This window comes from Colias croceus, chromosome 27, assembly GCF_905220415.1.
Source record: "Colias croceus chromosome 27, ilColCroc2.1".
NCBI lineage: Eukaryota > Metazoa > Arthropoda > Insecta > Lepidoptera > Pieridae > Colias > Colias croceus.
The window spans coordinates 725,375-743,473 of NC_059563.1; the positions used below are offsets into that span (position 1 = coordinate 725,375).

An 18,099-nucleotide genomic window follows, 5' to 3' on the forward strand; every position below is an offset into this window, starting at 1 on the left:
ACAGATAATTTATTTGTTTTTTTTTTATACTATCAATGCTTTAAGTAGATCTCGCTTTAAATCCGGCGGATGAAATACTACGACTGATAGTAGATATAAGGTGATACTTATCCTGCTGATACAGTCAAAAGATATGCTTTTTGATTATATGTCTCCTCCTGAAGAAACTCAGGAAGTCTAGTTTATAAAACTTACACCTTAATAATTCGAACTAGATACTTTTATCACCTCGTCACACAAGTAAATAAAATGATCATCTATATAATATATTCATCATCATCATCATCAGCCCATATACGTTCCCACTGCCGGGACACGGGCCTCCTATGAGGGTACAGGCCATAATCCACCACGCTGGCCAAGTACAGGTTGGCGGATTTGATTTTTCGACATGTCGGTTTCACTTACGATGTTTTCCTTCACCGTTACCGAGTCATCTAATAATAAATTATTTATGTTTATCCGTATCCACAAAATATGCAAATGTCTCAAAATAATATAATTTATCTATAAGTAGTCGCATGGATCATCACGCATCGATTTAGCTATCTACATAATATAATGTTTTTTGGGTACAAAATATGATAGTAATTTACACGCAAATAAATCTTCCTTTGCACTAATAAAGACATTAACACATGCGTAAAAATACATGACATTAAAATATTAATCAATGTGACATTCTTAGATAAGAGAGGTACATTTTCCATAAAAAAGAAAATCAACTGATATGAGAACTTTGTTATCAGCGAGTTGCGAAATACACTGCACATAATATCATTAGATCAAAGTATTAGTATAATGACATTACAATTTCTATTGTACTTTGTTTTATCAGATAATAAAAGCGGTATTGCCATACTATGATAGTAGGGTACTTGAAGGACTTATCGGCTCTTCAAATAGCTAAGTGGAGTGAAGATTTCTAAATTGTATTTTTTCTGTTACAGGTAATTTGGATGTATTTCCAGTATCAATATGGGAAGTACATTATCTTCTCTGGTGGTAAAATGTATAGAAGCATCCAAACAGCAACAATACATATAAATAAGTATAATAATTTTGCGTATATTCATTTAAAATCACACAAAGTAAAAACATAAATAAAATCGCTTTTCTCGGTACATCTAAGTTGGTTACAAAAAAATTATCCTATGTTACTCAGTGATGATATTGCTGACTAATGGCAAATGTGAAAAATCTAACAAACACCTTAAAAGTTGAATATTTATAATACTAATTTAAAACAAACAAAAACTGAAACCTTTCTATTCAAAATATTTAAAAAATTAAAACACCTGAAACAGTCCCTAAAAGTACTAAAACTATACTGTCTCTAGCGGATTGAGGAAACGCGTGGTTACCTGTGTCGGCTCCGAGTATGACGCAATAAATTGTAAAATACCGTCACGTACTGAATAAATTGATGCAGACACACCCCCGAATAATAAATAGAATGAATGCAGAAATATTTTAAAATACACGAAAAACTTATAAGGAAAAATATATAATATGATTAATATACAGGGTTATTTGTAAAACACCAGCAACCTCGCAGGACAAGATAGCTAACATCATAAGTAACAACATTTGATCTACGAATTTTGTCATAACGCAATAAATTATTTTTAAATGATTTTTTAAGCTTTTATTGTACTCTCCTAACATTTGTAAGTCTATGTTCTATTCATTATCGAAAGGACGACGCGACGCCCCCTTTCCCCTCCCGTTCGCTTCTTTTTTACGTAATTTTTGGAATGCGCGTAGAGTTTAAAATATTCAAACGGAAAATAAAATGAATATTTATTTTTGTATGAAAATAAAATGTAACAAATTATCAAAAGTCGTAGAACAAATGTTGTTACTTATGATGTTAGCTATCTTATTCTGCGAGGTTGCTGGTGTTTTACAAGTAACCCTGTATATTAAGGTTTTAAATCTAAAGAGTAGGAAAGAAATAAGTTTATGGATAATTTTTTATTATAATTCTATGATAATGATCGCTTATTGTCTTTCAAAAACTAAATTACGTATTTTTTACAAAAAGTAGTAGTTAGACGGTAAATAAAATAAAATACAATTCATAAATAAATATAGGTACGTTAAATGATAGTTTTCAATTGTGATCTGGTTACTTATAAACTTTATCGTTGTATTACGATGACAAATATTAGATTAAATAATTTATTACCCGGATATATTTAACAATAAACTACAATTTGGTATATCAGAAATAAATAATTACAATCAACTTTATTTTTCAACCTGAACTATGTGATTTTATACACGAGGACACTGGTATATAAAATATGGTTCAGAAATCAGTCAAATTTCACAAATACTTATAAAAAGAGGGCGAAGTGTCCGATTCGTAACAACCTTCGGTGAATTATAACAACTAACATAGAGCTAGAGCAAGAGCATTCTTTCGTGATCTTTTAGTGTAAACGAAAACTCGTGTTCAGTGTTGTTCAGTATTAGAACATAGCATAGAATCTTTTCGAGCGCGCTAAGAACAACGAAAGAATGCTCTACGCCTGTTTACACTAAAATAATTCTAAGGTTCGTTGCATCAAGAGTAATAACATAATCAAAGTAAGTACCTAAGACAATAAAACTTGTACTAAATACCAACAATTTTATAAAACGTAAAAAAAGCAAAAAATAACAAGCTTCTCGTTAGCTAATTATTATCTGCCTACTCATATGAAAAACAAACTACATTTTTTGTAAAGAACAGATATAAAAATAATACCGGTTCCTTTTAAACCAAAGGCTATTCTTGTAATTTTCCGTCCAGTCATTTAACTGCATAAAAATTAATTCAATTTTGATAGTCAGTTAAACTTTACCTTCAATTTAAAAGCAATTTAAACCGTCATACGATTCCATAACCAATCTCCATTGCCATAGCAATACAAATTAAAAGATCAAACAGAAAATGAGTCACTTCTCAAGAGATTTTATCGAGTCGATCTAAATGCATTGGGGAAAATCCTATGCAAGTTAAAATTATTGCCACCCCACATTTTGATCCTTATCGCAATGAGATAGAGTTTATTTTACATTCATTTTATGCTTGCATGCTAAAACGTATGCAAGCTATTTCAGTCCTTATCAGTTCAGCATAGAGTTCGATTTTCTCGGTACGCGTAGAATAGCTTTCGGGACTTTGAGAATATTTTCGTTTATTGAATTTTGATCTTTAAAGCTTGGTAGTATGGTTTATTATTGTTTGTATAATGAACAGTCGTCTTTTAGTCTGTCCGTGCAGTGGGTCACGTAACATGGACGTTAAAAAGTTTCCATTATACAACGACATTTTTATAAACTATGTATAATATTTTTCTGACCTTTCAAGATGCTTTTTATATTTTCTCAGTAATTTCCGTATTTCGTGAGTAATAAATAAAATTAAATAAATAAAAATAAACACGCTTTACTAAGACAAACTCATGAAATTATTGTCTTGTTTTTATAAGTACCTATACAAAGTTTAAACTAAAACTTTCTGTTAAAAGTGTATTAAAATCGAGCCTAAAGGAGTCGCTTACATACAAACATACAGGTGAAGCTTATTTGCTTGAAAGAAATGAGAAATATGTACCTATGTCCTATACATAAAAACAAGCTATCTTGAACTTCATAAAGCATTATTTAAATACTTATGTTTCTTCATATAACTACAAAAAAAAAACTAAACGACATTTCAACACACTGCCTAAACTATATAGAAAAATAATTAATTCATTAATAGGGGAAATAAATTATATTTTTTACGTGTATAAAAGTTATATTGCTTCCAAAGTATACTGTAAGTTTACATTTTTATCAGAAACTAACGGTCCGCCCTGGCTTCGCCCGTGGTACATATTTATGTTTTCTCTACATAAGATCCTCGTACTTCAAGGAATATAAAAAAAAGACGTGTGGCACTCGGGGACTGCCGTGGTAAAGCTATTGATGCAGTGATGCTATGCCTTCAAGCCACACCTCCGTGCCCGTCGGAGTGGGGAGCGTGAGGTTTTTTCGTTACGGAATTTCTGGATTCGGTCCCCGCGCTCAAGGCCCGCGATAGAAGCTATGCAATAGCTTAAAAAGAATTATCGAAATCGGTCCAACCGTTCACGTGATGCCGTGACCAAGGAAAACGGGTTTCATTTATATTTAAATAGATTAGTAGCAAAATAAAGAAACTTACTTATAGAATAAAATTTAGAAATTCTGTTACCATGTAACAATGGAAACAAAGTCCATTATCTTCCACATAACAATGTCTTGTCACTTTTTATCGACAAGTTACGCCAAGGGTTTACCTGCCCTTCAGTTTCTTCGAAAGGGCGGGATAAGGTAGGCCTTATTATAAAGTCTTTCCCTTGGTTATTTTGAAAATATCTAATATTATGAAGAGGAAAAGTTTGTTTGTTTCTTTGTTTGATTGTAATGAATAGGCTCATAAACTACTGGACCGATTTTAAAAATTCTTTCACCATTCGAAAGCTACATTATCCACGAGTAACATAGATAGGCTAGGTTTTATCCCGGAAATCCCACGGGAACGGGAACTATGCGGATTTTCTTTTAAAAAGGCGGGCGAAGCCGCAGGCGGAAAGCTAGTATATTATAAAGGCGAAAGTTTGTAAGTATGGATGTATGGATGTATGGATGTTTGTTACTCTTTCACGTAAAAACTACTGAACCGATTACAATGAAATTTAGCACACATATAGAGGGTAACTTGGATGAACACATAGGATAGTTTTTATCCCGAAAATCCCACGGGAACGGGAACTATGCGGGTTTTCCTTTGCAAACGCGGGCGAAGCCGCGGGCGGAATTCTAGTTATTGATATATCATTTAAATTGAATTTAATGATATTTTCCAGGCTTTACACACGCTTACGGAACCCCAAAATGATTGTCTAAACACGTTATAAACAACGTGGTTCATTTCAACAATAGAGAATCTGCAACCGATCCAATAAATTAATAGTAAAATAATTAAATATCCCATTTATCTCATCCTGTACTAAAATTAATTGCATAGGTACAACGTTTTCGTAAATTTCCATTCATTTTAAAATTCCATACTCAACCATTCTATTTATAAAAATCTTATATAGTATAGAAAATGCTAGTGTAACTAAACATCTACTCGTATAACCAAAATTACCAATATGAAATAAATTTTTGATAGTTAGAGTTGACAGCTTATATTTTCTATAAATAATATCCCTCCTATCACATAATTCGATTAGAAAAACTGCATCAATATCTGTGCATCCAATTGGCAATAAGCAGTAACTATATCACATACAAAAATATTGGAACAAACGCTTTACTTACAATAACCGATACGTTATTAATCAACATGCACACGAGAAAATTATCAATTTAATTTAACATATTATCAGCGTAGATTATAAAAAAATGAGTCGAGTATGTAATATAAAGATGAGTTCAACCTCCTAAAAGTACATAAATATTTCTGATATATTTGCTTACGTTTCTTTCAACGCAGGTAAACCATATTCTTTTAAGAAAACAAAGATTCATAAATACCTACCTTTGTTTAGACTGAAAATGCTCTTGCGCTGTTGAAAGATTTTATGGGCTATTTATTATACAATTATCTAATATAGAAAATGTCTGGAGAATATCTATTACCCGATCTAGTAGGTACCCGATTTTTCATAAGTATTTTCCACTAATATCTGACTCAGCAAACTTTGTTCTGGCAGTAACTTATCACTCAGGAGTAGGTATAACACCTACTCGTATAAATATATACATTTTTTAAAGATCTAAGCATACAGATGCACAGACGGCGGCGAGCGACTTCGTTTTATAATATATACAAACTTTTTCGTATGTTACCTGAAAAAGGCAGCATTGTAGCATTTTGCACAGCAGTCAGTACAAATCTGTTTAAACATAAAACTATTTCTGTACTAAATTGCATACATATTACATTTTTGTGTAGAAAAGTAACAAACATCTGGGGATTTTATACATTAGATATGATGAATATAAAAAATTTAACACAAAAATGAGGAAAAGGAGTTTAAAACATAGAAACGGGATGAATTAATAGCTTCAATAGATCACATAATCTAGTTTAGATGATGAGTGATGAATGACGTATAGGCTTACGTGATCTTAGTCACGATATAGTTAGAACTTGAAATATTCTGTCTAGAACAGCAACGTATCTATTTCTCCTATTGATCACCCGTGGTCCAAATTTGACCATAACCTTAAGACCGGTTACACGTACCTGCAGCAGGGGCAATATTTTTGGACCTTTAATTGGCTCCTTGATTGTGATGTGTATAGGCAAGCAGGGGCAATTTAGAGTACGACTGAAATTGCTCCGACCGCTGACCATTCGCCCCGGCATGTACGTGAGTAGCCGGCATTAATAATATAATAAACATTGATGTGAGTGTGTCAAAAGCAAACTTCAGAGTTCGAAACGCTCAAAACCGAATACGTTTTTTTATTTCTTAATCTCTTAAATGCGTGGAAAGTTACATAATTTACCGTGACAAAATATGGTGCTGAAAGAATATCATTAAAATTCTATAAATTTTTTGCCTATTTTGCATGTATTGTGTAACCGTCTACCTTAGATTACAAAATAAAGTACAGATGGAGCGTTGCCGAACTAAACCGAATAATTTATCGTCATTTTCAATAAAGCTATGTGTGCTGTCATTTCGCCGCTGCACTGTACGTACACGGTGCTTCTGTGTGCGTGTAATGTTGCCAGATATTGAAATATTTCCCAAATTTTTCCAAACCAAAAAAGAGGGTTATGTTTTTCGAGTTTATGTATGTGTGTATAATATTTCTTTGACACGCCCTGCAGTATAAACCGTTGGACCGATTTTGAGTTGTGAGGTTTCATTGCAATGATCTGAATTATTATGTTAGTGGCGGTAGTGACGTAGGCTATATACATAAATGAGAAGTCAAGTCTTAATTTTTATTTAAATTCTTTTATTACATAAAGTACCTGCCTACTAAAGTTATATATGGACAAAATAATTGTATTCAATTTTTTATTAAATAAATTACATAAAAAAAGTTTCAATATTAACTTTAATAATTATATTATTTTTTATTTTTCATAATATATGAATACGAATAGCGGTAGTTTTTAGTCGAGAATACGGGACATTTTATTTTTATCATATCCATCATGGAGTTCATATAAATTAAATCGCTAGCGAAAACGACTATGACGTTTTTAAGCTTTATAAAAGTAACAAAATAATGTATTATGCTTATTAAAATAATCTAATAATTATCATGAACCTTTAGTGCACTATACAAATAATCACATTCACGATCGAAAAATCCAACAGCATCACCCTGAAGATCTTTTAACCATTTTACCGTTTTACCAATAAAAATGGCAGATTCATTTTCAAAATACTGGCAACATACGTTGAAGTTTTGTATTCCTTCATATCTGTAAAATTATTATTCGTAAAAGAAATAAATCAGCCAAATAATCTACAGAAAACCTGTGAAACGATGTTTTATCTTTTTTTTTTTGTTTTCGGGAACAAATTTTACAGCGTTTTATTATCACAAGACGGCATTTTTTTACTAAAATTGCAAACCCTTTTTGACGTATTGCATGACACTATATGCGCTATAGCACTGGTGCAGCGACGTATTTGTTTTTGATTTCGTATTTTCTTTGACAAGGGCGACGGGCGGTTGTCATGCTCCATCTGTCTTTTATTTTGTAATCTAAGCCGTCTACGTCTACGTTTCAATTTATTCAGTAAATCGTAAACATATGAGAATTTCATAACTAGACGAAATTTTAAATTGTAAAGACCAATGAGAGCTTACGTATTTTACAAATAGCCAATAGGGATGGAGGAAAGTTAATAAAATGACGCCAAAAAAAACTTCACGCGTTTGACAGTTGGCATGAAGTCAGGATAATAGACTATCGTAAAATTGCAAGTCATGTCGAATTTAAAAGTTTCCTTTTATTTATAGAAAGTAAGAGACAGGAGATACAAAATGATTAAGCTATTCTTTAGTGACTATATAAAAATCAATGATTATTTTTTTAGTTGAAGAATTACAATTTCTTGTTATTTTTGGTATTAGGTACTAATAGAAATTAGAATTGTAAAATCGGCTACTAAAATAGCACATAAAAGGACTGCGTACTAGCATAATAAATATATAAGTAACGCATATATTATAAAACAGAAAACAACATAATATTACATTACATAATTTAATGCCATAGAACAATTAGGGTGTACCTCAAGGATCGGTAATTGGTCGTTTACTTTATAAGTGCTTCAACAGTGACATACCTTTTAAATTCATACAATTGTATGTAAATAACGATCACTAGAATTGTATTTAGGGCCGATTTTTCAATCCTTGGTTAAAATTTATCCGTCCAATAAAGTATTATACGAACATTTTAAAATGTCACCTGTAAACTGTCATATACGGACAATAATTAGAATATATTTTTGAAATGGTAGTTTAATACGTTATTCAATGAATAAGTTTTAACCAAGGATTGAAAAATCAGCCCTTAGTAAACATAAATCATCACCCAATAAGGATAAACTACATTTGAAAGTAATGGTATAAGCTTACACGTGAACTGATCCTTGAAGTTTCATACATTGAACATTACATTACGACATTATCAGTTGCATAGGTACTCAACGGTCAAGGATATTTGATGAATTTCAAAATATATGTAGTGCAAAATTATTGGAGAACTAGATTTCCGCCCGCGGCCTCGCCCGCGTTTTCAAAGAAAAACCCGCATAGTTCCCGTTCCCGTGGGATTTCCGGGATAAAACCTATCCTATGTGTTAATCCGAGTAACCCTCTATATGTGTGCTAATTTTCATTGTAATCGGTTCAGTAGTATTTGCGTGAAAGAGTAACAAACACGCACACACGCATCCTCGCATTTATAATATTAGTAGGATAATAAACGGGGAATACTCAGAAACTTATATAAGAGCATACGTGATTTTGAGATGAATTTCACTATCGATACATGAATGGACTGATAAATAACAATTCGTGTAAGCCCCGCTTGAATGGTTGCATTTAATATCAAGTGTGCATAATCAGAGATAAGATTAATTTATACGAATATTATAAAGTTGAAGAGTTTGTTTGTTGGCTTGAACGGAATAATCTCAGGAACTACTGGTCCGATTTGAAAAATTCTTTCTGTGTTAGATAGTCCAATTATCGATGAAGGCTATAGGCTATATATCATCACGCTAAGACCAATAGGATTGGAGCAAACCCGCGGGGCACAGTTGGTTTTAAATAATTGATATCGATACATCATACAATATTCCAAATATCAATTTCCTTGTAATGCATCTATAATTAATTATGATAAATTACGTTATGCAAATTAATCGTGATAAAACATGATATGCAAGTTTGTGCGTATTTATGTTTATTTAATTTTGTCATTATAATCATTCAATATACTTTTTTGTCATTGACTCGCACTTGGCCATTTTTTTCTTATATCCTGCGTGATATCTTAGTTCACATATATAAAAAAACATGGGAGCTGTCAATCTTTTAAGATTACTCATAGAGTGTACAAGTTTTATTCTATATAGGCTTTATTTTGGTTTTTTGTTCTTATACAACGTTATTTTTTATAATAAATAGTTGTTTATATCCTTTCTTTGCTTGCGCTCATCATAAAACATTAAGGTTATCAGTTTTTGAATATTCACTACCACATTTTTTAAATAATTTTGGAAAGTTACATCTTACAATACACAAACTGTTGTGGTATATATAGTGTATTATAATATAGAATTCTTATTATGAGTTCTGATGAGTCAATGAGTCAATCCCTGCGAATCTATGACAGAAAACTAATTTGTCATCATCAAAACTCAGTTTTTGTTGTCACAATTTTATCAACTACGTTATAGATATAAGCATTGTTTAGACGGGGAATTACCGTATTATTAATAATGTATTTATTATCTCAGTTCTTTCAATGTATTATCTTAGTATCAAAAATCTTTACAAATTGTCTTTCCCCACGTGACCCTTATCATTTAAAATCTAAATGCGTTCAACAAACGTGATTTCTCTTCTTAATACAGAATTAGCATTATTTTTACTTTCATCGCCTATCCCATGACTTTTTCAATATTTTTTTCTTGCTCTAGTTGTAATTCGTCTGTCAGTTGTTATTGTTTGTATTGCAAATTAACACTTACAATTTTGATGCGACTTTTAGCTTGTACTAAACTGATAACTAGATGCGTTCCGGTTTTTTTACGCAGTCCAAATGTACAGTTATTTCTAGAATAATTGGTACCTAAACCTATTATTGGTTAACTTTAGAATGAACTACCCGTATAGCTTCGACTAGCTCAAACTAGTTTTAAACACCTAGTTATGTCACACTATCTATGTTTTTCTTAACTTTATCCTTTGTTTTTTTTTCTCTTCTGTCATTATAAATTATTATCCAATAGGCAATATCATATACCTACCTAACTGACGTTAAGTATTTATTTTTAAATGAGCATGTATCTACTTTGGAGCATGTATCTACTTTTTACTGCGGTGATTTGAAACTATCATTTCCCGGTAGTTTTCTTTGACCACGCGGACAAAATCATCTTATATACTTCCTTCATCACCAATGCATACCCATTTGAATTAACCTATCCTTATTGTGATGATGATACCATCACCAGATGTCTTAGGTCTTACCGCATATTATTATGTGCGTAGTAACCTTGTTCCCAGAGGCCCACAGAGGGAAGCGAAGGCCTCTAACTTCATTTGACTTTCATATGTCAATTGACAGATGGCTTTTCGGGGAAAATTCCTTTGTTCAATACAGTTACAGTCATATTTTTCCGACATTTTCGTAAGTCAAATTTGCGTTGTCTGAAGTGTTTTTTGTTCATTGTCTCTATGTTTTATGGAGTTTTAAGTTTTTTCGGGTGATCATACATTGCATATTTACATATTTTATAATATTTTTTAGCAAGAACGCAGTTAGCTATTGACACTAGCAGTCATAATTATAATAATAGCCTCTTTTTTTAGTCAGTTGAAACCCATAGGTTCTTAAATAACTACTTAAGTAAACACATAGGTAGATGACTCAATACGAATCCTGTGTCAACTGAAGAAAAAGTGGGCACCCATCAATAAACTGACCGCGCTCTACGTTGCTTAACCTACAACCATGCCACGCCCAAAATCATATAATATATTTCATAAAACATAAATGACGTACAAATAACCATTTCCGGTAAGTCTTCGGTAATATCCAGACTTGCTGAATATAAAATGATGAATTTAAATGCAACGCCAGCTGTAAAATTCATGTTTACCTATTATTGTTAACCTCCTTGCGAATTTCAATGATTTATTTTAAATAAACGTATCTGTTACAATGACTTTTCAGTTTTCATTGATAAAAAGATACGGAAAAAGATAACTGAAGATAGAAATAGGTAGTAGTTTATAGTAGTTATAATAGAAATTTACCGCATTATATTTCTTATTTATTCATTTATTTAAATAAACTCACTACATAGTATAAAACAAAGTCGCTTTCTCTGTCCCTATGTCCCTTTGTATGCTTAAATCTTTAAAAGTACCCAACGGATTTTGATGCGGTTTTTTTAATAGATAGAGTGATTCAAGAGGAAGGTTTTAGTATATAATTTATTAGGTTTTAGACAAAGCGAGCGAAGCCGCGGGCGGTAATCTAGTTATTAATAAATAATAATTGCCAATACCAATATAAATTATAATTTTCCTTTATTCATACATAAAATCTCCAAAAATTTATTTTTATCGATAAAAAAAAACGCAACAAAAGAAAAATCGATTTTGTTCCACATACAAAAAAATTAGACACAAAAAAATATGGCGATTCCCGCGCTTTTTAACATAACCTCAAAATATATGAATTACAAGTAGTTAGGTATTTTAGAGACAAGAGAAAAATTATTATTTACAACATTCAGGCGTCTGCGCATCTTCAATCTCGGCATTGATTTAAATATATTTAATATCTTCTAGAAAAATCTGTTGATGCGCAAAAGATGATTTATAGTTATAACTCTAAATCGCAATAAATTTGGACTATGAGCACAGAATACATAATAGTAGCTAAACACTACTATGAGATAAACTCAAAACTCAAACTCAAACATTTATTTATTCAATTAGACTTCTTTTAGAAGCACTTTCGAATGATCGTTACATATTTTTAACATTTGCCACCGATTAGGAAAGCAGTACCTATCTATGGAGAAGAACCGGCAAGAAACTCCATAAATAAAAAGACCATATTATAATCACACGTCTGTCAGTCTGTTCAGCACCGATTTTTATTCCTGTAGCTTTGATGAAGCTTTTATTACAATAATTTTAAGTTTTAGATAAAGCGACTTGACAATTGACTCTACTAATACTTATTATAAATGCGAAAGTAACTCTGTCTATCTGTCTGCTAAGCTTTCCCGCTTAAACCTCTCAACCGATTTTGATGATATTTGGCACATAGGTAGAATCTTTAGAACCTGAGAAAGAACATAGGAACATTATTGCGAAATAAATGTTACTAAGTACCACGAACAAAGCCGGGGCGGACCGCTAGTTTAAATTAAGTGAAAATATCATACATTTATAATACCTCTAATTTTTTTTAATCATCAAAAACAACGTACCTGAAAATAAATGAAATTATTGTGTTAAAATCTACCGATGCTGATAGTGACATCTAGTGACAAAATAATGAACTTATTTCTTATACCTAATAATATAGGTTACTACGAATAATTTAGGTCTACCTAACTAGATTAATGGATTTTTATTTTTTTCCCCTAAAGGGCTTAAATTCAAGAGAAAACACTAAACAGGAAAAAGTAGCTTCAGCTTCGAAAAAAGAAAGTCTTCTTTTTTATAAATTTGCATGTTCCCATTTTTCTTGTATTAATTCAAACATAAAACATTTTTACTCATGTCAACTTTTCAAATGATCTTGGAAGGTCACACTTTTATGAAAGTAAGTTTTAACTTTTACAGTTTCAAAAATATAGATTTTATAGTGCATATGAAATTATTTTTACCATCATAATTGCCATTTTATGTATTTGGATGTTTCGCTAGAATTGTTTTTGACACAGAAAAAATATATGTTTTTAATGTATTTAAGCTCTATGTATCACAGCTTATGATTTAGATACCTACGTTTCTAAATTTTAATTTAGTTTTTCAAATAGATTTTTTTCTGTACATATTTTTTTTTTGTTTTTGCATGTAACAATAACGTGATGTTTTGAATGCTATGTTATTTTTTACTCAATTTTTTGAATCCAGTTTATTATTTTTCTTGATAACCCTGATTTTTTTTTTTACTTTAAAAGTTGTTGTTATTGTGAATGTATGTTTTTTTTTCTATTTGTATATAATGCAATAACTAGATGTGGTTTAATAATCTCTATTAATTTTATTATTTTACTATCAAAAATCGAACTCAAGGCTTCAACAAGACAAGACAAGAAGTAAAATATAGATGATCAAATAAAGCTAAAAAGTATAACTGCTGAAGTTTCACGCCTTTTGATTCGTGCGTTTTTAGGGTTCAATAATGCAAACAAAAATTATAATTAATTTAGTTATGCTTATTTTAAATTTATTAGAACTATAAAAGTACCTGAACAATTTCTGTTGCATTGTTTAAAAAATCATGGTTTTTTTCCTAATAAAAGTATACTTAATAGATTTTATGATTATCTAGTGACCTCATAAACAAAAATAAACTAAAAATAAACTAATTTTAAATAATAATTTAACGTTATTTAAGTAAAAAAATGCAAAAATACATAGCAACAGTTTATTTTTAGTCATTAATTAGATATCTAAATGTAACACGCGTAACTGCTTGTATATTATATTTTAATTCAACCGTAACTCTGTCGAATTATGTTATATGTCATTATACAATATGCAATTTTCATCAATTTTAGTATCAAAAAAATTTATTGCTAAATAAAAACGTGTTTTTTTTTCAATTTTAATTTTAATTTTTTTTCTAAGTTAAACCGTAATAAACCCTACCTAATAAACCCTTTATAAATTGTAGATACATTTTTTAAATTACACACCAAATTCTCTATTACAAGATAAGTATAGTTTACTATTTCCATACAAATTTCAAATACTTTCTAAGAAGCGTAAGAACCCACACAACGCTGCCGACTCACACTTGTCCACTTTTTTAATTTGGTATTCAAGGAGCCAGCTATATAACTGATGGTTATACATTTGCCACCCATTTAGTCCCGGACAATGATCCTGTGTGTGCGCGCCATTTTAGTGTTAGTTTTTTAAATTTTGACAGCTCATATCTTTTTTTTAATTGTGTTTTTTTTTTCTTCTGTGGCCTGTGATAGTGAACGTAACTTTTTTTTTATTCGCAACAATTTGACTGGCTTTGACAGCTCGCGCAATTTGCGAATTAAAAATCGAATTGCGGTTTTTAATAGGTGTGTGTTTTTTTTACTTAAAATGTATTTGAAGTTTTTTTCTGTTGTATTTGTGAGCCTTAAAGCGATTTTTTGTTGTTTTATGTGTTAAGATTTATTCGCGATTTAACAATAGCACTAATAGTATAGACAAGATATACTTTTATCTAAAGTCGGCTTATAAAATATTTGTAGTAAGTAATAATCTTTTTAGAAATTACTTTATCAATTTAGGGCTTTTGACATTTTGGCTTTTAATATTTTTTAAAATATTTTTATCAATACAGATGTCGATAATTATTTAAAATCACGTGAACATAACTAGTCATTAAATATTTTTTTAGTACCTAATTTAAATCTATGACTTAGTTTTTACGTCATAATAGCGCGAAAGTAGGAAATTAAGGTTCTACGTGTAGGTATACGTGACTTATGTCTTGTATTAACAAATAAAAATATTCAGTAGTTGCATTTATTCACTACTATCTATTTTTTATTATATTTACTGCAAACGAGTGTATTGCAAAATGTTGGTATTTAAGACTATAAAATAAATAACTCCAAAACAATATATTTTGTGATATTTCAAAAAAATTACATTATTCACGTTTAACAAAAGTCACGACTAAAAAATATATTTATAAGCAATGAAGTTTCTAGAAACCCTGAAAGAAATGCTTTTTCTTTAAAAGATACCGAGTTCAGAAATTTCTGAGATTTAATCCAAAGAAAACGTTTTATATTGTTAGAGAATAACAAAACACTAGATAATAATATAAGTATTTTTAAATAAGTTAGTTCATAGATATACGTATTAAATTAAATATGAAAAGCGATGTGGTATTTGTTATAAAAATTACAATTTGAATATCTATTCTAAGAAATAAGCATAGATTTGGCATAGATACTCAAATTATAATTTTACTTACTTTTTATTATAATTTATAACTATGTATTAGTTTTTATCCTATCTTTATGAAAAGTAAAGCGAACAAGTATTACCTGTACTTAAGTTCAAAATTCAATTCAGTATTTTATACATTTTCTAAAGGATTTAAATCTTCAAACATTAGGTACCTACATATATGTATAAAATATCATCACCTAATGGAATTCTGCTCACCCTACTTTTAAATATCTAATCAATCAGTATATAAAACAATAAAATTAAAATCTAGAATTACGCTTTACACTAAAACTAGCTAATTATTAATTTCTCTAACAAAAATGCAACAAATCATAACCTAACAAAAATTTCGCGCCAAAACGAAAAATGCATTAGGTAATTCATTCGTAAGTTGCAACAGGAATTCCAAAATGGCCGACAACAAAAAATAGGCGCCATGGTCTATTGTGTTTTTAACCGATTCAATAAAATTTTCAAAAGGTTTACGCACAATAAGCTGTTTGAAATGAAAAGGTATTTGTATGCGCAAGATCTTTACAACATTTTTATTTCAATAAAATGTCACATTATTTAATTTTTCACGTTGTAAAATTTAATAACCTATCTATAAAAACCTATAAAAATAAATGAAAAATGAACAAATTATGTGAAATAATAACCTTATTTTAGAAAGTTATCAACATGAACACAATACCCTTTATTTAACACACACAAACACAGATAAAACAAACGAAAATTAACCTATTAACATGTTGACAGCCTTATCGCGTATAAGCGATCTCTGCCAGGCAACCTTTGGATCCGGATAAGGTTTGTGTATGTATTGATATAGGAGGTTGTGTTCTTAATGATATACCTACGATAAACATATATGTATATATTTGATGTTATATGAGTAATTTTATATTATGCAGTGTAGAAAGTATGTATTCCCATACAAAAATAATAAAAAAATAGAAAAAATTGAATTTTTTTTATGATGATATAGTTTTATGACATAAAAAAATCACTTTTGTAATCAAAAAAATTTATACTTAAAAATATTCCCGTGCATAATATTAATATGTATGAAAAAAAAGTTGAGCCGCCCGAACAGGGACTTGAACCCTGGACCCTTGGATTAAAAGTCCAATGCTCTACCGACTGAGCTATCCGGGCCATGTGCAAAGTGCTCATTTTATCGATTATTTTCTATTTTATAGAGAATTCAACTTTTACCCACGATGTTAAGAAAAATTTTAATGTTAAATTATTTATTTTTCTTTATTTAAGTATATTAGTAGGCATAAAGAAAATTCAAATGAAGCTTCAATTTACATAATTTGTGACACACAAACAAGAACAACATTCCACTAATAAAGATGATTTTAAATGTGCTAGAAAATAGGTATTACTAATATGATTGCAAATGCGAGGTTTACTGTATTAAAATTCAATATAAAAACACGACATAATAAACTAAAATTTCCTCTTAAAAATACCACAGGATAATCCAACATAAGCGAATTACAATTTCATCACATAAAAATTATTATTACACATGACAGGTGTGCGGGAGGCCTTTCTTAGAAGGGCTGTGACGTCATCGCTCGTGGCATCTCAAAATTTAGACGCAAAAAAAGTTGACGTCTCTATCGCGGAAATAAATATTTCGTTTATGTTTATTACTTTTTGCTTGTTGCTAACCAGTTTTTGCATAATCTGTGAGTTCTTGGAGGTTTTGGATTCGATATTCGATTGTAATTTTTATTTTATACAAAAATCGCATTATTTGTAAAAGCTTTCAGAAATATAGGTATGTAATGCTTATTGCAGTAGGTATATTATTCATTATCTATGGCTAGGCCGTGCAAATTGTGGAAATATCAAGGGAAATATAGAATTTTAGACATGAGTATGGTGAACTTAAGCGGTGTACATACTATACATATATACCTAGTAAATAAATACAATAAAAATATATTTTAATTTATAATAGTAGTCACACCCCGGACACTCCATACAAAATTATCGTTTTGACAGTCACACTGTAGAGACTGCAAATGTGTGTGTTAACGCTTTATGGTTGGCACCTTGGTTGGCACATTTTTGACTAGCGTAAAAAAAAATCGCCTTTTTCTGATGAAATACATCCGTAAACAGCACAATATCTAACCATTTTCTACGAAAAACGATAATCACAAATCCAAAATAATAAAATTACTTTAAGTCAATTTGATTAATGTTGTCAATCTTCGTTGCGTTTCGTCTAAAGACGTCGCGTCGTTGGTACCTATCGTCCTTGCGGGGAAATGGGTACCATAACATGTCTGATCGTGCGGGGTGAGGTAAGTGTTTAATTTTGGCGGGAGGCGGAGAGTGTCCGTTCTGTAGCGTTTAGCTACTATTATGTATTCTGTGACATAACTATGGTGAACTTAGGCGGTGTACATACTATACATATTATATACCTAGTTAATAAATACAATAAAAAGTATATATTTTTATTTATAATAGTAAAAGCTATTTAAAACATTATATCCACTTAACCATAATCTGTGTGAAAATGCTTTTACACCAAAAATAAAATTATTTGTTAATGAGAGTCTAAAGATAACATAGGGTCAACTCATCAAACGTCAAAATTCAAATTTCCGTTAGCAA

The 18,099-nt window shown here is 30.3% G+C and overlaps 1 protein-coding gene and 1 non-coding gene across 4 annotated transcripts in view; one reads left to right on the plus strand and one right to left on the minus strand.

Annotated features, from left to right (window-relative positions):
• The window catches only part of LOC123703800 (neural/ectodermal development factor IMP-L2-like), a 59,866-nt gene that overhangs the window by 31,757 nt on the left and 10,010 nt on the right, over positions 1-18,099 (plus strand). Inside the window, exon 1 of one of the 3 annotated variants that reach the window (XM_045651957.1) lies at positions 14,448-14,570. The exons of the other annotated variants lie outside the window; for them this stretch is intronic. The gene's annotated coding sequence lies outside the window, so the exon portion shown is untranslated. Of the gene's footprint in view, positions 1-14,447; positions 14,571-18,099 lie in introns of those variants that run through there. 3 annotated transcript variants of the gene reach the window in all.
• Trnak-uuu lies at positions 16,542-16,614 on the minus strand. Its single transcript has one exon. It is a non-coding gene; the product is annotated as a tRNA-Lys (tRNA).